Source organism: Elephas maximus, chromosome 1, assembly GCF_024166365.1.
Source record: "Elephas maximus indicus isolate mEleMax1 chromosome 1, mEleMax1 primary haplotype, whole genome shotgun sequence".
NCBI classification, from domain to species: Eukaryota; Metazoa; Chordata; class Mammalia; order Proboscidea; family Elephantidae; genus Elephas; species Elephas maximus.
In genome coordinates, this window is record NC_064819.1 from 42,794,594 (window position 1) to 42,817,546 (window position 22,953).

Here is a 22,953-nt window from a genome sequence, read left to right on the forward strand (position 1 = left end):
TTAAGACCCCAGATGCCAATTTCAAAGTGGGATGCAGAATGTTTTCATAATAGAATTATTTTGCCAATTGACTTAGAAGTCCCCTTAAACCATAGTCCCCAGACCCCCGCCCTTGCTCCGCTGACCTTTGAAGCATTCAGTTTATCCCAGAAACTTCTTTGCTTTTGGTCCAGTCCAGTTGAGCTGACCTTCCATGTATTGAGTATTGTCCTTCCCTTCACCTAAAGTAGTTCTTATCTAATAACTAATCAGTAAATAACCCTCTCCCACCCCCCTCCCTCCCCACCTTGTAACCACAAAACTATGTGTTCTTCTCAGTTAATACTATTTCTCAAGATCTTATAATAGTGGTCTTATACAATATTTGTCCTTTTGCCTCTGACTAATTTCACTCAGCATAATGCCTTCCAGGTTCCTCCATGTTATGAAATGTTTCACAGATTCTTCACTGTTCTTTATCGATGCTTAGTATTCCTTTGTGTGAATATACCATAATTTCTTTATCCATTCATCCATTGATGGACACCTTGGTTGCTTACAGCTTTTTGCTATTGTAAACAGAGCTGCAATAAACATGGGTGTGCATGTATCTGTTTGTGTGAAGGCTCTTATTTCTCTAGGGTATATTCCGAGGAGTGGGATTTCTGGGTTGTATGGTAGTTCTATTTCTAACTTTTTAAGAAGACGCCAGATAGATTTCCAAAGTGGTTGTACCATTTTACATTCCCACCAGCAGTGTATAAGAGTTCCAATCTCTCCGCAGCCTCTCCAACATTTATTATTTTGTGTTTTTTGGATTAATGCCAGCCTTGTTGGAGTGAGATGGAATCTCATGGTAGTTTTAATTTGCATTTCTCTAATGGCTAATGATGGAGAGCATTTTCTCATGTATCTGTGAGCTGCCTGAATATCTTCTTTAGTGAGGTGCCTGTTCATATCCTTTGCCCACTTCTTGATTGGGTTGTTTGTCTTTTTGTGGTTGAGTTTTGACAGAATCACATAGATTTTAGAGATCAGGCACTGGTCGGAGATGTCATAGCTGAAAATTCTTTCCCAGTCTGTAGGTGGTCTTTTTACTCTTTTGGTGAAGTCTTTAGATGAGCATAGGTGTTTGATTTTTAGGAGCTCCCAGTTATCTGGTTTCTTTTCATCATTTTTGGTAATGTTTTGTATTCTGTTTATGCCTTGTATTAGGGCTCCTTTTTTTTTTTTTTTTTTTTAACGTTGTCCCTATTTTTTCTTCCATGATCTTTATCGTTTTAGTCTTTATGTTTAGGTCTTTGATCCACTTGGAGTTAGTTTTTGTGCATGGCGTGAGGTATGGGTCCTGTTTCATTCTTTTGCAAATGGATATCCAGTTATGCCAGCACCATTTGTTAAAAAGACTATCTTTTCCCCAATTAACTGACACTGGGCCTTTGTCAAATATCAGCTGCTCATATGTGGATGGATTTATATCTGCGTTCTCAATTCTGTTCCATTGGTCTATGTGCCTGTTGTTGTACCAGTACCAGGCTGTTTTGACTACTGTGGCTGTATAATAGGTTCTGAAATCAGGTAGAGTGAGGCCTCCCACTTTCTTCTTCTTTTTCAGTAATGCTTTACTTATCCGAGGCTTCTTTCCCTTCCATGAGACTGTGGACTTTTGTTAGATGTGGTGGAGTTGGCCTGGCCTGTGGCAGCTCATGCACAGCAGAAGGAAGCCCTGCCCAGTCCTGTGCCATCCCCATGATGGGTTGCAGTTCAGACCATTGCAATCCATAGGGCTTCCATTGACTGATTTCCAGAAATAGATGAGTTTATTTATGGTGTCTCAGAGTCTGAGCACAGGGCAAGTGCAAAGTAGAACAGGGGACTCCTCACTGTCCCCCAGGCCTGGGGGCTGGCTGGCTTTTGCTGTCTGTACTTTCTAGATGGATGGAGTGTCCTGGACGTGGACCACATTGTCAGCCAGTATGTTCACAGCTCCCACAGTCACAGATCCATGTTTTCAGAGTGACTCAGTGATCCTGACAGGACCCACATTTCCAGCCAGCAGTCAGCCATACACATGATTATCTGTTAGTGGAAGCCGTCACAAATACTTCTGCCTGGAATTTGACTGCCGACACTGCTGCTAGTGCATCATCTCAGCCCCGCCTGAAATTAGAGTCCCCCTTCTACAGACAGCCTCCACCAGGAAACGCATTCAGGCCTAGCTTTACAAGAACTGTGTGTAGGCAGGACTAGAGTGGGCTGGGATTGTGGAAGTGCCTAGATGATTCTGGAAAAGTGTGATAGCCAGATTTAACAGAAAAAAGGGGTGTGGGGTGGTAGTGGAATTTTTTTGAAATGAGAGAAAAAATAACACATTTGTGTACTCAGTTTCTCTCTGGACCCCACTGAGCAGCTCCACTGGACTGGCTCCTCTTCCTAATCTGCCAGCGGAAGCCCCACTTCCAGGTCTACAGAGCAGGGCCCCTGGGAGACCTTTGGTCTTAAAAAAAAAAACAAACCTGTCTTTATATCTAATCTGTCCCCAACCCTGGCGATCATGAGCTCACAAAAGTGAACAAAATTAAAGTTACCTTTAAAGAAAAGGAATTCCAAAAAGGAGAAATAAGCCCAAATTTGAGATAAACTGGGGAAGCCCCATTGCATTACTCCTGCAGCCAGGAGACCAGCCAGACCTCCCAGACCAGCCAGGGCGGTGTCTCCTGCCCCTTTGTCAAACTGAAGCCCAACTCCAAAGTGGCATCTCCCACTTGGCCATGCTACAGGCCCCGTAGTCGTGTGCCACCTTCTGTGCCCACCTGCTCCACTCCTCCCACCTGACCTCCTTGTAGCACACTTGCCCATCTCCTTGCTGATCTCCTGAAGTGCTCTTTCTTCCTCTGGATTCTATGCATCTGTCAAAGCCCAGCTCATCAGCAAGACCCCTGACTGGGCAGGTCTTCCTGGCTCGTACCTGCTCTGAGTTCCTATTGCATCTATAGCAAGCAACAGGAGTGGTTCAGGGCTCAGGCCCTAGAGCCAGAGGTCACCAATAAATAGTAGCTGTGCAAATGGGCCAAGTTACTTAATATCTCAGAGCCTTCATTGTCTTATCTGTAAAAAGGGACTAATAATAGAACTAATTTATAAGGTTGTGGCAACAATTACATAGAACGTCATGCATAATAGGCTTAGGCCAGTGCCTGGCAATTAGCCATCACTCTTCAAATGCTTGTTGTTCCTGTAATTTCTCTTCTTCCATTGCAACTCTTCCCTGTTTGTTTATTTTAATGTGGCAGTCTTGTCTACCCCTCTAAATTGCAAATTTTTGAAGGGCAAAGTCAATGATATCTTTCTATTGGATCGGCCCTGGCTGGCACCTTCCCACAACCACACACACACAGCACTTTGGACAATGCTGAACAAATACCAGGAACCGAGTGAATATTTGTGGATTGATTAATTTCTGACCTGTGTATCAGGAGAGAGGAAGGGATGAGGCCTTCGTTATCTGCAAAGATAAAAATGATGAGCGAAGGTCCTTAAGAAGAGAAAGGACATCTACTCAAGAGCGGTGGTGAGGAAGTCTTCCCAGGAGGCACAGTTATTTCATAAAGTATTCCCTCAAGGAAGGATATGATAATGTGGTCTGTCTTTGGGAATTTATAAAATACCGATAGAGAGATGATATCATTTAGATTCAGGATCTTAGAGAACATGCAAGAAAGAAACAGAAGGGAGGAGAGAGGATAGTGGCAGGAAGGTCACAAACGTGGCACTCAGAGACCACCATTTGATGATTTCATCTGAACTAGGAACAAAACACATACAGAATTCTTCCATTTCTGAGTCATAACTCCGAAATCATTTCTCACCAAACAAAACTCAACTGAAAAGTAAAGTTAAAGGAGAAATCAGTAAAAGGGAATTAAGGACAGGAAGGATGAATTAAAATAGTGAAAGATTCTTTTATCACGTCATGCCTTAGAAGATAATTAAAAGACAAGCAAAAACAGCCCTCAAATCCCTAACTTACTTTTCCCAGTCTGGGACTTACCAAGAGGGAGTTCAACGCATGCCTTATTGTTTTTTAATCAAGCCCAAGGGCACTGATATTATCTCTCCTAATTTACTCATTTCTCCTTTATTTGTTTTCCTGTCTCTAAAACACAGCATTGTATAGAGTCTGGGCATGGGTACAATGATTACCCCATAATTTTCTCAAAAATCAGCTCCACTAAATCACTGAGTTTCCCTCTCTCCTCCTCTCCAGTCTAATGACAATTAACAAACCAAGATCTAGTCATCATTCAACATCTCCTCCAGCCCCTTCCACATGACTCACTGCTTAGGACCACAGTGTAGTAAAAAACAACTAGAAAGTTACATTTTTGGTATAAAGACCAAAGGTTTTGACTTCGAAAAAAGAAGTAGGAGAAGAGGATCCTTTAAATGAGAGGTCCCTCCCCTAAAAATAAAAAATGAATAAGCAAATAAATGAAATGAAGAATGGTAAAATAATAACTCAGCCACTCAGTCTTGGCGAAGGTCGTCTTTTAGCTAACTTCAGTGTTTGGGTTTCAGTACTAAATAGCAGGCTGGTGTTGGGGAGGATGGAAGTGGGTATATTTTCATCCCAGTCTGAGCTATTTGTGCAATGTGCAGTCAGACTGAGTCAATTAACGGGGAAAGAAATATGAATGATTGTTCCTGGTGGGCTGCTGGGTCTTGGGCTGCTTTTAAAAGATGTGGGATACAAAATGATGTTTGCTGCCAAGATTATGAGGACTCAGTCACAGGCAGAGTCTGCTGCCTTGTCCCACCGCAGAAATAGAAATTAGAGGGAGAAAGATGCTGAAGCCCATATCAGAGGGAAGGAAAAAATGGTAAAATGGTGCTGTTGCAGACTCCTAAGGAGCCCTGGTGGCGCAGTGGTTAAAGCTCTTGGCTGCTAACCAAAAGGTCAGGGGTTCAAACCCACCAGCTGTTCCATAGGGGGAAGATGTGGCAGTCTGCTTCTACAAAGATTGTAGCCTTGGAAAGCCTGTGGGGCAGTTCTACTCTGTCCTGTAGGGTTGCTATGGGTTGGAATCAACTCGACAGGAACAGTTTTGGTTTTGGTTTTGAGACTCCTTATGTAATCTTGATGGCAAAATGTTTGGTTTTTGTTTTTATGTAACCTCTGCCTATACCCAACAGTAAAAGTTTCAAAAGATTTATTCTTTGGCAAAACTGCAGAATTTATAAGCTTGTGGCACTGACACAGTTGTAGGCTTAAAACAAAATAGTCTTTTGCTTGTCCAGATGAAGTAAGTCCAGAAATTAAATGGCAAAGCCTTGGGTCATTTTGAGATGATCAATCTCTGACTTAACTGCTGGGTTAGCTTCTGGCCACCCTCTCCACCTTGGAGCCAGTGAGCCCTAGAAGAATAAAGTCCAACTTTAAAATCTGCCTAAGCAAGATGTAATTGAGATGGCAAATCTGCATAAAACAAAAACAACAACATGAAACAAAAATCTATCCCCCCTACATGCCAAAATGGCTTATAGCCAAAAAAAAATCTTAGATTGTCTGCTGTACTCCCAAGCATGTTGAGAAATGGCTACATAGTATTTCTAAAATTACAGGTCTGGGTTGTTGTCAGTGACCATAAAGTCCTGCTTTTCCCTGGGTCTGAGGAAAACATGTGCTTGGTATCCGGCCAGACATTAACTGCCAAGGCCCAGCCACGTACTGCCAATGCCGGAGCCGACAAGAGTGTCTGAGAAAGTCCAGGAGTGTGGCACAGGCTTGCCCGAAGGCAGCAGCTGGGAGTTTCTGCCAGAATCCAGTGCCCAAATTAACCAAAACTGGGGAATAATTTCTAATGCACCTTTTGACTCTGACAAAGTTAAATGAGGTTCCTAGTCACTCTACCTCCAACTCAAGTGCATCTTTGATCTTAAGACCTTGGAGAAACCCAATTCTTAAGAATTAAATATATATTAGTAAAAGTCAGTGAGATACAATCTATCATGTTATGCTACATGATATGATACTATATTATTTATACTAATTGTATTTTCTACCACTCATCTGTGACCTTGTCTTACTATGGTGGCTTTCCTGTTACTGTGAGGCTATAAGCTATACCACCGGTATTTCAAATACCGGCAAGGTCACTCATGACAGGTTTCAGTGGAACTTCCAGAGTAAGACGGACCAGGAGAAAGACCTGGAAATCTACTTCCAAAATTAGCCAGTGAAAACCTTATGGATAACAGCATAACATTGTCCAACTCACTTGCTTTGGACACGTTATCAGATGGAATCAGCCACTAGAGGAGGATATCATGGTTGGTGGAGCAGAAGACCACTGAAGGTGAGGGAGATTCTTGGTGAGATGGATTAGCACAATATCAGCAACAACAGACTCAAACATGTCAGACATCATGAGGACAATTCAGGACCAGGTAACATTTTATTCTGTTGTACACAAGGTTGTCATGAATCAGAGTCAACTTGATGGCAGCTATCTATCTGTCTATATTATATTTTATTATACTATACTATTTTTTTTATATTGTATCACACTATACTATACTATACTAATACTATACTATACTAATACTATACTAATACTATACTATACTAATACTATACTAATACTATACTATACTATACTATACTATACTATACTATACTATACTATACTATACTATACTATACTATACTATACTATACTATACTATACTATACTATACTATACTATACTATACTATACTATACTATACTATACTATACTATACTATACTATACTATACTATACTATACTATACTATACTATACTATACTATACTATACTACACTATACTACACTATACTATACTATACACTATACTATACTATACACTATACTATACACTATACTATACTATACTATACTATACTATACTATACTATACTATACTATACTATACTATACTATACTATACTATACTATACACTATACTATACTATACTATACTATACTATACTATACTATACTATACTATACTATACTATACTATACTATACTATACTATACTATACTATACTATACTATACTATACTATACTATACTATACTATACTATACTATACTATACTATACTATACTATACTATACTATACTATACTATACTATACTATACTATACTATACTATACTATACTATACTATACTATACTATACTATACTATACTATACTATACTATACTATACTATACTATATATGGAGCCTTGGTGACACAGTGGTTAAGAGCTCGGCTACTAACCAAAAGGTCAGCAGTTCGAATACACCAGCCACTTTTTGGAAATCCTATGGAGGCAGTTCTACTTTGTCCTGTGCGGTCCCTATAAGTCAGAATTGACTCAATGGCTACTGGTTAGGTTTTTTTTTTTTTTATAATATACATATACTAATGAAGAAATTATCAAACTATATCCTTAATATCACCCCCCAAAGAAAAACTAAACCCATTGCTGTCAAGTTGATTCTGACTCATAGCAACCCCATAGGACAGAGTAGAACTGTCCCATATAGTTTCTAAGGAGCACTTGATGGATTCAAACTGCAGACCTTTTGGTTAGCAGCTGTCACTCTTAACCACTATGCCACCAGGGTTTCCATTAATATCACACAAAAGTAAAATTTTGCTGAAGATCATTCAAAAGCAGTTGCGGTGGTACATCGATAGGACACAGCAGTACATCAATAGGACACAGTTCAAGCTAGGTTCAGAAGAGGACTTAGAACAAGGGATATCACTGCAGATGTCAAATGGATCCTGGAAGAAAGCATAGAATATCAGAAAGATGTTTACCTGTGTTTTATTGACTACGCAAAGGCATTCGACTGCTTGGATTATAACAAGTTATGGATAACATTTCAAAGAATGGTAATTCCAGAACACTTAATTGTGCTCATGAGGAACCTGTACATAGATCAAGAGGCAGTTGTTCTAACAGAACAAGGGGATACTGCATGGTTTAAAGTCAAGAAAGATGTGCATCAGGGTTGTATCATTTCACCATACTTATTCAATCTGTATGCTGAGAAAAGAACCCTAGAAACTGGACCATATGAAGAAGAACATGACATCAGGATTGGAGGAAGACTCATTAGCAACCTGTAGTACGCAGGTGACACAACTTTGCTTGCTGAAAGTGAGGAGGACTTGAAGCACTTACTGATGAAGATCAAGACTACAGCCTTCAATATGAATTGCACCTCAATATAAATAAAAAATCCTCACAACTGGACCAATAAACGACATCACTATAAACAAAGAAAAGATTGAAGTTGGCAAGGATTTCATTTTACTTGGATCTGCAATCAACACCCATGGAAGCAGCAGTGAAGAAATCAAACAACATAGTGCATTGGACAAATCTGCTACAAAAGACCTCCTTAAAGTGTTGAAAAGCAAAGACATCACTTGGAGAATTAAGGTAAGCCTGACCATGATATTTTCAACTGCCTCATACGCATGCAAAAGCTGGACAATGAATAAGAAGACCTAAGAAGAATTGATGCCTTTGAATTATGGTATTGGCAAAGAATTTTGAATATACCATGGACTGCCAGAAGAGTGAACAAATCTGTCTTGGAAGAATATAGCCAGGATGCTCCTTAGAAGCAAGGATCGCAAGACTTCATCTCGTACTTTGGACATGTTATCAGGAGGGACCAGTCCCTGGGGAATGACATCATGCTTGGTAAAGAGTCATTGAAAAAGAGGAAGAGCCTCAATGAGACAGATTGACACAGTGGCTGCAACAATGGATTCAAACATAACAGTGATTGTGAGGATGGCGCAGGACCAGGCGGTCTGTCATTCTGTTGTACATGGGGCTGTTTAAGTTGGAACCAACTCAATGACACCTAACAACAACATATTATATCAGACTCCCTGGGTGGTGTAAGCAATTAAGCACTCAACTACTAACCAAAAAGTTGGTGGTTTGAATCCACGCAGAGGCACCTTGGATGAAAGTCCTGGTGAGCTGCTCCCAAAATGTCACAGCCTTGAAAACCCTGTGGAGCAGTGTTATATTTTGCAACACATAGGCTCACTGTCAGTTGGAATCAACTTGATGGCAAATGGTTTTGTTTTTTGGTTTAAGTTATATTATGCTTATTATACTATACTATATTTATATTATTTATATTGTATTATATTATTTATTTATATTATTTTTTAATATTTATATTGTTTTATTTTACCATAGTGCTATACTATATTATATATATTGTGTTGTATTATACTATATTAAGGTATATTGTTATTGTTTTTAGTTGCTGTTGAGTCAATTCTGATTCACGACAACCCCATGTGTGCAGAGTAGAGCTTCTCCATAGGGTTTTCAAGCCTGTGACCTTTTGGAACCAGGTCGCCAAGCGTGTCTTCTAAGGCATCACTGGGTGGATTCTAACTGCCAACATATTGGCTATAGTCAAGAACTTAACAGTTTGTGTCATACCGGGACTCCTTATACTACACTATATTATCCCTTACTATGTTATGTTATGCTGTTAAATTGTATTTATTATTTATACTATATTTATTATATTACACTATAAAACCCGTTGTCATTGAGTTGATTCCGACTCATAGAGACCCTATAAGACAGAGCAGAACTGCCCTATAGCATTTCCAAGGAGCAGCAGGTGGATTCAAACTTCTGACTTTTTGGTTAACAGCTGAGATCTTAACCACTGTGCCACTGGGGCTCCATATTACAGTGTAGTATACCACATTATGTTATAACATTTATACTATCCTATATTTTATTGTACTATACTATTATGGGGTTTAGAATTTAACCTTACCCAAAAAATTTGGTCTCTGTCCTCATTTCCTGGGGGATGATCTCTAAAATCTTGGAATTTCCCTAATGGTTTAAGTGTCTTCAATGGGGACTTGATACCACATATAACTAACAGGTTGTGCTGGTGAGGTGACTGAGGTGGGGGCTGGCCAGGCCAGAGGTTTCATCTCTTGATACCACCTCATAATAACCATCTCATTATGACATTGCAGAAGTCTTCAATAAAAACTCTGGGCACTGAATCTCCATGAGCTTCCTGTTGGTGAGATGCCTGCTGTCAGGAGGGTAACACTTCCTTTTTGGGACGTAAAAGCTCTGTGTTGGAATTCTCCCAGACCTCACCCTATGCTTCTCTTCTTTGTGCTGAGACCGATTTGTGTTCTTTATAATAAAGCTGTAATGATTAAGTATAGCACTTTCCATGAATTCTGTAAGTCATTCCAGTGAATTTTAGAATCTGAGAGAGCAGTGAGAGGCAGTAGGTCTGAAGTGAGGGGGCTGGAAACTCCTGAGCTTGTGGCTGGTATTCTGAACAGGTAGTGTGAAAACCCCAAGTCTGTAGCTAGCAAATCAGAAGCAAGGGGGGCCCTGGGCACTCCCAAGCTGGTGGCTGGTGTTTGAGGTCTTGGGCCAATTTGGGAGTCTGGAGGACTGTGTCCTTTATCTTGGAATGGCTGACCTAGCTCTGGGTGGTTAGGGTCAGAGGAAGAAGTTGCATGTGCAAATGATGTCAGAGCAGAAGAGGAACAGGATTTAATTGATTTGATTGATCTCCACATTTGATGTTTAAAGTGGAATTTGCTAGAACAACCTGACTCATGGAAAAATGTGGTGCTGGAAAAGAAAGGATGAAAAGGTGGGGAATGAGGAACTGTTGATTCCTGGATGTCTACCTAGTCATCTATGGTATGCCCTGTGATCAGTTACTAAAGGTAAAAGCTACCAGTGGAATTTTAAAATGGTGGTAGATCCAATACCTGCATAATTGGCTCATTGGATATGCAAGAAAATGTAAAGTAATAAAAAACATGCAAAGCATGATTACTTGGCTACCATTGTCTGTAACAGCTAAAGTGAAAGGAAAAGAGAGCATTGGGGTGGATCCTGACTTTGGAGAAAGCTCAGATCTTGGCAGGTCTGAGCTATGACCACTAGCCTCAGGGCCACTCTGAGAAAAAAAAAATTATGTTAGAACAACAAAATGTACCTCTATGACCTCTGGTCACCAAGAAGGTAGTCCAAGTAGGATAACGGAAAAACCAAGAAACTACTGAAGACAGAATATGAAAAAATTGTCTCATTTTATGCATCATCAGCTTCCTGAGGAGTCTTTTCTAAAATGGATTTTGAAAGTGACTAACTTAGGGGCAGTACCTTTTGTTTTAAAATGCTTCAAAATGGAAGAGTATGTTTGAGTTGACGCAGGACCTACAGCTCACTATTGAACAATCACATGATCCAAACATAGAGCAGGTTGTCCCTGAGGGGACAGTCAGCTTGGTGGACTAGATTAAAGCTGTTGGGAAGTTTTTGTATTATGGGAAGGGAAACTGTCCTTTTTCCTATAAATGCCAAGTGGAACACCCCAGATGAAGCAGCAAATATGCCGTGTATGCAACCATGTTGGATTTGCTTTATGATAATCCAAATATCATTCACTGAATGTACTCCTTATCCAGGTCACGTGACTAAGGGAGCCTCTTTTACATGGGCACCACATATACACTTCCTCTTACAAAATAGAGCAATGGTCTGAAAAAATTTATCTGATTTGTTGTCCCAGCTTCCCCTTACGAGTCTTACAAATTAAAATAGGTCAGAACAATTCAGAAGAAAGTTGAAAAAAGACAAAAGAGGAAGAAAAAGGGAAATCTTTAGGTGGTTACTAAGAAATGGGATGAATAAAGCAGACGTTGGTGGGGTTGGGACAGAGGTCTTAATGCAGCACTACAGGAACTTGGGTGGGTCAATGGGAGCTCCTGTTGGCCTCTCAAAATTAAAGTGGACTTAAACAAGTCTAAACTGTTCACCTAAATTTGGAGGAATTCTAAAAGCTGGAAGACAGAGATGACAGTGAGAAGCCTGACTTGGATTTTCCTGGGGCTGGATGCAGCAAATTAATGAAGAAAAGGGTTGAAGTAGGGGCCGAAGTCTTTTGGTTCAACCTCCAGCCAGGATCCTGAGGTCTTTTGCACGTGCATGAGTAAAGTGACCACGGGTAGGTAAGAGGCTTTTTTGGAGCTCCTTAACACCAGAGCTCAATGTATTATGATTTCAAAGCCTGTCAGTGAAATCTTCATGGGGGCTAAAGTTAGACTGGGAGGATATGAGGGCACAACAGTTGATGGAATTGAGGTGAAAGTTTGGATGAAAATTGGAATGTTTAAACAGACTTTTTGTGACATAGTTGCATCTCTTTAACCTGAATATATTATTGCAATGGATAGTATGTCTGACTGGGGAACACTGCCCCTACCTAGTATTGTAAATCAAAAGACAAATAAGTTTGCCTTTCGGCCCATCTTGATTGAACATGCTAAATGGGAACCAGTAGAATTGCCTGAACCCACACAGATTAATTTGAAACAGTATAGGATACCTCGTGGACAAAAAGATATATTATTACTTTAATTAATGACATACTAAAGTATGAGTGTTGGTACCAATGAATTCTCTATATAATAGCCCTGCATGATCCATGGAAAAGGTGGATGACTCATAGAGGCTAACAATAAACTATCAAGGTTTAAATAAAGTAGTACCCCTCATAACCTCAGCAATTCCAGGCATGATTGCAATGATGCAAAAAACATAGCAGGCTAAAGAACACTGGTATTTGGTGATTGATCTTGCAAATGTTTTTCTCTCTGTTTCAATCTCGGCACCAACTGCAGTTTACTGCATGTAGCAAGGATCCAAATTTATATGCACTGTTTTGCCATGGGGTTATCTGAACTTACTTACTGAGCAGCTGGACAGCTTTGGTTAGGAGAGATTTGGACTTGACGCAGATTCTGGGTTTAGTAATATACTATATTGATGCTATCATGATAGTATTAGAAACTTAAGTGCAAACTAGAACTGACTTGAATGCAGTGATGACTCACATGACCAACATAAGCTGGTTGATAAATCCAGTAAAGATCCAAAGGTCCACCCAAATGGTGAAATTCTTAGGGAATAACTTGGGCAGGAGATATCTGTGACATTATGGAAGCAACTAAAATTAAACTACTGCCATTACCTACCACTAAGACTAAACAGAAGGCCCAGTGCTTGGGTGGCTTATTTGGATTTTGAAGAACACATTTTCCACACTGGGGACTATTGCTGAATCCTACCCATAAAACCACAAGAAGGAGGCTGTATTTGAATGAGGCTGGTATAAAACCAGCCATGTTTGAATTGCAAAAGTCAACTCTTCCTCTATGTCTTTGGGCTCTTATAGCACACATTCAGATATGGTGTTGGAAGAGTCTGCCATGCATGCACATGCAGAGTAGACCTTATGGCAAAAGCTTGTGAGTGCCAACCAATGGCAACCTCTGGGATTCTGGACCAGAAAATTTCCAGATGCTGCAGCACTTGAGTGACAATTACTAGTTTGCTGTTGAGTACTGATTGAGACTGCCTCAATGAAGGACATAAAATAATCACGAAACCTGAAATATAGGTAGTCCCTGGCTTATGATGATGGGGGCTCCGTTCTAATGACTTCATTGTAAGTTGGTTCTGCAAAGCAAAACAAAAAAAATTGTTGCTGTCGAGTCAATTTCATCCCATAGCGACCCTAGAGACCCTAGAGGACAGAGCAGAACTGCCCCGTAGGATTTCCAAGGAGCAGCTGGTAGATTTGAACTGCTGACCTTTTGGTTAGCAGTTGTATCATTTAACCACTGCGCCACCAGGGCTCCTAAGAAGTAATTCAAATACCTCATTTTCTTTTTAAGTTTTCATTATTATTGCCTCTTATTATCAGCGTCTTTATAAATTTGATCTTTATTTGAACTGTAAATCGTAACATTGAACATCTGAGAGTGAATATCTGAGAATAACATCAGAAAATTACTTGCTGCAACATTGCATGTAGTGCATATTGCTAACAATAAGATGTACAAAAAAAAGACGGTCATAAGCATGGTTTGTTGTAACTCAAATGCATCATAAGCTGGGCACTACCTCTACCCATAATATCTTGAGTGATGTCAGAGAAACACTAATAAGGAAGACCCAGAAGAGTTATGTAATAAAATGAAAGTGGTTTATATAGGAGCATGCTGCTGAGGGAATGCAAGGAGGCACCCAATATACCCACAAGTAAAAAAAAAAAAAATTTTTTTTTTTTTTTAAGTAGGTAGCCTCTTTTCCCCAAGGACCAACTCTGGAACCACCTGAGGAGCTGCTGGGATCTATTGCTACAAACAGCTATCAATTAACTGATATAAAGCTACATAGTTTATGAATGGCAAGTCTAAGATACATGGACAGCATCCTGTTGGAAACCTGCTGCGCTAAGACCAGTGAATAGAAAGAAACCGATTGAAGATAAGAATAAATCAGCTCAATGGTCATGCCCTCTTCCTTGCAGTGATGGCAGAATTGAACAATGATAAAAACCCCTATGTTTGGGTTTTTACTGAGTCATAGGCAGTGGTATGCTCATATGGTCAGGCAAATGGGCAATGGAAAACTGAACTATTAAGGAGGTACAACACTATGGAAAGCTCTCTGGAAATTTAGGGGATGCAAAAAATAGGACATGTCTATGCCCATCAGATGAACCCCTTCCAGGATCAGAAGGTGATTGGAATCAGCAAGTGGAGCTTTTGGTGTGCTCGCTTGAGGTGGCCGCCTGGGTCCAAGAAATGAGTGGACATGGAGGTGCTGCCACAACACAGAGAAAGGCTGAATTGAGACAGATCCCTCTCGCACCCTCTGAGGCACAAAAAATGCCACTAAGAATTGTTCTGTCTGCTGACAAGAGAGACAGAGACTGCAGATGGCTATAGGGCAGATTCCCTCAGGGGAAGGTCCTGCACATAGCTGGCAAGTTGAACTGATGCCAGTAATACCAGGGGGCTACAATGGGTACTGACAGGAATGAACACTTACACTGGATTGGGCTTTGCAGTTGTAGACTCAAATGCTCAGAGTTCTATAAAAGAACCACAACATAAGATTGTGCATCAATTTAGACCACTGAGCTATATTTCTTCAGACCAAGGATCATACCTTAACACTTATAGTAATGGTTCGATAGAGAATTGGAAAGAACAATTGAAATATTGGCTGGCTAAAATGAGGGGAGATAAAGGCATAATATCTTCAGCCTATTGAGCCTTCATGAGTGTGTGCTCACACTCTACATGAGGGGGACCAAGGGAGAGTCCCCACTAGACAGATTTCTATGTTTTTCTGGGGAATAGAGGGAAAAAGAAATACAGTACGGCTATATGATTCTGTCCCATGTGACCTCAATTTTTTTCTTTTTTCCTCACATTACCTCAATCTTTTTTTTACCCCCCTACCTGATGCTGTAGTCCCAGGACCAGGGTTGCAGCTGTGAGTAATGGAAGCAGGGATGATTCCCAAGGAACAGTACCTAAGAATGTGAGTGGAATGAGGGAGAAGCACTTGCGGACAATCTAGACCAGTACAGTGGCCAAAGCTAACATCCCTTCCAAAGGTGGAAAAATGGAAAGAAAAAATAATTGCTAGAGTAAAGGAATGAAAAAATGGGTTATGCAAGGAGGAAAATCCAAAAATTACATTAATGCCTTGAAAGAGGCTCAGAGCAAGGAATGATATTGCCTCTTAGCTCACATTAATGCCTTGAAAGAGACTCAGAGCAAGGGATGGTATTGTCTCTTAGCTCAGTTATAAAGGATGATGCCAAGACCACTCTTAAACTCTATGAACCCGCCTGCAGCACACCTGAATGGCCTTAACCTGGGAGACTTTTTGGTCATATGATTTGATGGTGGGCTGGACTAATTGCTAGTGACTAGTTGGGACTAATATTTAATACTGATATTGATAGTCAGATGTATTGGGAAATTGAGTTAAAATCTCCTCATGATATAATCAGAACTGTAGATTAAGGGGGGAAAAGGTGTAAGCCTCCAAATGTGAGGAATATGGAAGGAACTATGGCAAAAGACAAATGGATGGCCTGTGTGGTTTAGAATTTAACCTTACCCAGAGAATTTGGTCACTCCATGACGAGTTGGACGGAAGGGTCCACCTTGTAATACACTCTCTCTCTTTTTTATTTTTTTAATTGTGCTTTAGGTTAACTCATTAAACAATTAATATACAAATTATTTTGTGACATCGGTTACCGACTCCACAATGTGTCAACACTCTCCTCTTCTTGACCTCAGGTTCCTCATTTCCATTTGTCCAGCTGTCCAGTCCCTTCCTGTCATCTCGTCTTTGCTTTTGGGCTGGTGTGCTCATTTAATCTTATATACATGGTTGAAATACATGTGTTATTGTTTGTTTTATAGGCCTGTCTGATCTTTGGCTGAAGATTGAACTTCAGGAGTGACTTCAGCACTGACTTAAAAGGGTGTCCAGGGACCATACCCTTGGGGTTTCTCCAGGTTCTGTCAGACTAGCAAGTCTGGTCTTCTTTTATAAGATAGAATTTTGTTTTACATTTTTCTCCAGCTCTGTCTGGGATCCTCTGTTGTGATCCCAGGCACTATCTAGTTGTTCTGGACTTGGTCTGGTGAAGGCTGTGATCCTGTGGTCTGTTAGTTCTTGGACTAATCTTTTCTTTGTGTCTTTGGTTTTCTTCATTCTCCTTTGCTCTAGATGGGGGGGGACCAGTAGATGTATCTTAGATGGCCACCCGAAAGCTTTTAAGACTCTGGACACTCACCAAAGTAGGATGAGAAACATTTTCTTTATAAACTATGTTATGCCAGTTGAGCTAGATGTCCCCTGAGACCATGGTCCCCAGCCCTCAGCCCAGTAACTTGGTTCCTCAGGGAGTTTGGATATGTCTATGAAGCTTCTATGACTTTGCCTTGGTCAAGTTGTGTTGACTTCTCCAGTATTGTGTACTGTCTTGCCCTTCACCAAAATTACCACTTGTCTATTGTCTATTTAGTGTTTTTCACTCCCCAGCCCCCCTCCCATAACCATCAAAGGTTGTTTTTTTCTGTGTGTAAAACTTTTCATGAGTTTTTATAATAGTTGTCTCATACAGTATTTGTCCTTTTGTGATAGACATACTTCACTCAGTGCAATGTCTTCCTGATTCATCCATGTTGTAAGAAGTTTTGCAGATTCATCATTGTTCTTTATTCTTGCATAGTATTCCATTTTGTGTATGTAGCACAGTTTGTTTATCCATTCATCTGTTGATGGGCACTTAGATTGTTTCTGTCTTTCTGCTATTGTAATGCAGCAATGAATTTGGGTGTGTATATGTCTATCTGTGTGACAGCTCTTATTTCTCTAGGAGATATGCCTAGGAGTGGGATTGCTAGATCATACGGTATTTCTATTTCTAGCTTTGTAAGAAAGTGTCATATCATTTTTCGAAATTGTTGTACCATTTTGCATTCCCATCAGCAGTGCATAAGAGTTCCAATCTCCCTGCAGCCTCTCCAACATTTGTTATTTTCTGTTTTTTTTTTTTTTTTGATTCGTGCCAGTAATGTTGGAGTGAGATGGTATCTTATTGTAGTTTTGATTTGCATTTCTCTAATGGATAGTGATAGCAAGAATTTCCTCATATGTCAGTTAGCTGCCTGGATGTCTTCTTTAATGAAGTGTCAGTTCATATTCTTTGCCTATTTTTTAATTGGATTATTTGTCTTTTTGTTGTAGAGATGTTGGATTTTCCTGTAAATTTTAGTGATTAGACCTTTGTCGGATATGTCATAGCCCCAATTTTTTTCCCAGTCTGTAGGTTCTCTTTTTACTCTTTTGATGAAGTCTTTTGATGAGCATGTTTAATTTTTTTTGAGGATACCAGTTATCTAGCTTATCTTCTGGTGTTTGTGTATTGTTAGTTATGGTTTGTATCCTATTTATGCCATATATTAGGGCCCCTAGCATTGACCCTGGTGGTGTAGTGGTTAAGAGCTACGGCTGCTAACCAAAAGATTGGCAGTTCAAACCCACCAGGCACTCCTTGGAAACTCTATGGGACCGTCCTACTCTGTCCTATAGGGTTGCTATGACTCGACAGCAATGGGCTGGCTGGCTTGGGCCAGCATTGACCCTGTTTTTTATTCCATGATCTTTATGGCTTTTGGTCTTATATTTAGGTCTTTGATCCATTTGAGTTAGTTTTTGTGTATGGTGGGAGGTAGGGGTCCTGTTTCATTTTTTTACAGGTGGACATCCAGTTTCGCCAGCACCATTTGTTAAAAAGACTGCCTTTTCCCCATTTAATGGACTTTAGGCCTTTGTCAAAGATCAGGTGACCATAAGTGGATGGATTTACATTTGGGTTCTGGATTCTGTTCCACTGGTCAATGTGTCTGTCATTGTACGAGGACCAGACTATTTTGACTACCATAGCTGTACAGTAGGTTCTGAGGTCAGGAAGTAAGAGGCCTCCTACTTTGTTCTTCTTCTTCAATAATGCTTTACTTATCCAGGGCATCTTTCCTTTCCATATAAAATTAATGATTAGTTTTTCCGTCTCAGTAAAGAATGCTGTTGGCATTTGAATTGGGATTGCATTGTATTTGTAGATTGCCTTGGGTAGAATTGACATTTTCACAATGTTGAGTCCAGCCATCCATGAGCATGGTACGTTTTTCCATTTATGTAGGTCTCTTTTGGTTTCTTGAAGTAGTGTTTTGTAGTTTTCTTTGTATATATCTTTTATTTCCCTGGTTACACTTATTCCCAAGTATTTTATCTTTTAGGGGCTATTATAAATGATACTGCTTTCCTGACTTCCTTTTTGTAATTCTCTTTATTGGTGTATAGAAATCCAACTGACTTCTTGTGTTTATCTTGTATCCTGCTACTCTGCTGAATCTTTCTGTTAGTTCCAGTAGTTTTCTTGTGGAGTCTTTAGGGTTCTTTATGTATAGCATCATATCATCTGCAAACAGGTATAGTTTTATTTCTCATGTACCAACTTGGATGCCCTTGTGATACCACTGCTTAATGACCACTTCATGATGACATAGCAAAAATCCTCAATAAAATCTCTAGACAGTGAATCTCCATGAGCTTCCTAGTTAACAAAACTCACCTGCTTTCAGAAGGGTGATGTGCAGCCTTTGGAACACAGAAGCTTCGCATTGTGTTCCCAGACCTCACCCTATGCTTCTCTTCTCTGTGCTGATCTTGGTTTGTGCCCTTTATAATAAAACTGTAATAGTAAGAATAGCACATTCTGTGAGTTCTGCAAGTCATTCCAGTTAATTATTGTGCCTGAGGGAGTAGTGGCAGCCAGCAGGTCAAAAGGAAGGGGGCTGGGGACCTGCAAACTTGTGGCTGGCATCCTGAATGGGTAGTGGGAAAATTTTGAAATATAACTAGCAGGTCAGAAGTGAGGGGCCCTGTGGGAACTCCCAATCTTGTGGCTGGTGTCTGAGTTCATGGGTCAACATGGCAGTCTGGAGGACTTGTGAGGTGTGACCTAGCACTCAGTGGTTAGGTTACATGTGCAGTTGGCATCAGAACAGATGTAGAACAGAATTGATTTGATTTGATTTGACTGATCTTCACAACTATAGCGTATTATACCTTGGTGGAAAAAGATCTCTTTAAAATGTTAAAAAACAAGGATGTGACTTTGAGGACTAAGGTGTCCCTGACCCAAGCTGTGGTATTTTCAATAGCCTCATATACATATGAAGCAGGACAATGAATAGGGAAGACCAAAGAAGAATTGATGTCTTTGAGTTATGGTGTTGGCAAAGAATATTGAATATATCATGAACTACCAGAAAAACTAACAAATCTGTCTTGGAAGAAGTACAGCCAGAATGTTCCAAAGAAGTGAGGATGGCAAGACTTCGTCTCACATACTTTGGACAAGTTATGAGGAGGGACCAGTCCCTGAAGAAGGACATCATGCTTGGTAAAGTAGAGGGTCAGCGAAAAAGAAGATGGCCCTCAAAGAGATGGATTGACACAGTGGCTACAACAATGAGATCAAACATAGTAACAATTGTGAGGATGGCATAGGACCAGGTAGTGTTTCATTCTGATGTACATATGGTCCCTATGAGTTGGAGCCAACTCAGCCGCATCTAACAACAACAACATATTATATTTTATTGTACTGTACAATACTATGTTACATTTTATCCAATACTATGGTTTACTACCGTACACCTACTCCTCACTTATGGCCATGGTTAGGTTCCAAAGACTAGGTCATTATGTGAAAACTGACGTTATGTTAAAATAGAGGATGACCACATCAGATCATCATTGCATAACTGTCAAATTACATCATTACATAACAGCCAAACCACTGAGAATCATGGCCCAGCCATGTTGATGCATAACCTTAACCATCACAGCCAGTGTTACTCTCACCTTACACCTTGGTGTTTGTTACTACCAGATGTACATCATTAATAAGCAAAATAATAGGATAGTAAATTTTTGTCATAAATGTGAAATGTCACATAATGAGATGGCCAATAAGTGAGGAGTAGGTGTGTATTTTTATATTATATTTTATAAAAGAGCCCTGGTGGCACAGTTGTTAAGCATTCACTTAACCAAAAGGTCACCTGTTAGAATCCAGCAGCTGCTCCATGGGAGAAAGATGCGGCATCCTACTTCCGTAAAGATTATAGGTTTAGAAACCCTATCGGGCAATTCTACTCTATCTTAGAAGTTCGCTATGAATCAAAAGAGACTTGACAGCAAAACATTTGTTTTCTTGATTTTACATTTTATTGTACTATACTATCCCATCCTGCATTTGTGAAGATGAATGTAGGTAGCTGTAGAAGATGCTGTTTTGAGCTGTCAGATGCTGGCTATTGGGAGTGCTGCTGGCTGACCAAGTTCAGCTGTCCACCCTTTCTAGGAACTGCTCTTGGCCAAAGAGCGCCACCTCACCTAAGGTTCCTGCCCCCTGCCTGGGAACAGAGTACATCCAAATAATTGGTTGATGTGGGGGTATTAAGGCTCGGTCCCCTTGCCCCAACTTGTGACCACTCTAATGCCATCCCAGCTTCAGAGCTCCGTTGTGAGGTTGGCAGAGACCTCCTTCTTCTGCTCAGACCTGCTTCTTTCTTTGCCCCACAGACATTACTCCTGAGAGCACTCTGTTAAATTTTCTGCGCCCTAATCTTCATCTCAGTCTGCTTCTTGTAACCTAATCTCCAACAGTTTGTCCCAGGAGTTGTCTGCATAAGCAGATGATAAGATGGGCTTCTAGTGCTGCTCCTTGCCAGCCACTGGTCATGAAAACTCATCACAAGTGGTTGGTGAAGCAGTGATGGCCACTGGGGCACAGTAAATGTGCTAAAACCTCACAGCTGGTGATATGATGCCATGTCATAGATAGGAAAAAGGACACTAAGGGGCTCTGGGCATCAACTGTTTGAGAAATATAATGACAATGGAGTTGGAAGGCTGTCCCTAGAGGCTGTAGATTCTTTGGGAAAGCAAAAGAAAGACTGAATGAAAGAAATTAATGAGCAATTAAAGACTAGGTGTAAAACCCAGATGCCTCCTTGGGGAAATATACAAGAGACACATCTCCTGCAGTTGAAGAGCAAGAGAAGTTGATACCAGGTTCAGAACTTAAGAAGAGCTGAGGAAGTTGAATTCTCAACCTAGGCAGGTCTGCTATGCCAAGGTCAGGGGCCTGCTATTTGGGTTGATGCACCTGGAAATCTTTAATCCACAGTTCCCATAGTTAAGAGATAAACTGCTAACCAAAAGGCTGGCAGTTCAAATCCACCAGCTGCTCTTTGGAAACCCTATGGGGCAGTTCTACTCTGTCCTATAGGGCCACTATGAGTCGGAATCAACTCAATGGCAATGGACTTCCAGTAGCTTCCCACTCCTCCCTGTTAGAGGCTAGTGCTCCTTCCTTTTGTGAGGGCAATATGGAGGCCTCTTCCTTGTAAGGCAATACATGTCCCTCTCAGCGTCTGCTTTATGCGCCTAGACTCTGAAGGAGATGGGCCAACGGGCTGACTATGAAGCTAGATAAAGAAGACTTTATAGATATGGGAAACTCTCCCAGGATATAAGATTTGATGCCCTGCCAAGGACCCCAGAGATAGAAGCAATCTGCTATTAGAAGCTGGAAACGCAATGGTCCACACTGAGGTAGAAAGGCCTAAATTGCCAAAGACGTGGTAGAAGAAAGGGCAAAAAAGGCTCAGAAAATGAGCCTGTGGGAGTAGATTTATGAGGTAAGGCCAAAGAACCTACCAGATGACTGTGTTTTGCAGGGGGACTTGGAGAGTATCTGATTATGAAAAACATTAAGAATGTGGTAGTGAGAGGGAAACCAGTGTTAGAAGCTCTGTGGTACTATCCATGGCAGGCCAGGTTGACAGGAGAAGATGCAGTCCCAGAACTGGGCTCACTGAAAGCACTAGGGATGAAGCCACTGAAAAAATAGAGGCCAGGTACATGGCTTCAGAGTCCATGTGTGGTGCAAATATTGAAATCTCTGGACTGATAATGGAAAAGTCAGAGGTTCAAGTCCACCTAGGTGCCTTGGAAGAAAGGCCTGGCAGTTTATTTGACAGCAACTGGTGGTGGTGGTGGTGGTGGATAGGGTTTCAGCATCAGCTACTGTAATTATCATAATGAGAGGCAAGATTGGAGTGCAGCCAGAAGCCTGTCCTACAGAGAGTTAAGGGATATGAAGATGATTAATAGAATATAACATGCCTGGGCAAGAGTGATGGGCAGCCAACAAGAGTATTGGTCAATACATACGACCAAAAGAAATCAAGAAGCTTAGGATGGCTGAAGGAGCCCTGGTGGTGCAGTGGTTAAACACTTGGCTGCTGACTGAAACGTCGATGGTTTCAACCCACCAGCCATTCCTCAGGAGAAAGACGTGGCAACCTTCTTCTGTAAAGATTTACAGCCTTGCAAACCCTAGGGGGAAGTTCTACTCTGCCCTATAGGGTCACTATGAGTCAGAATTGACTCAGC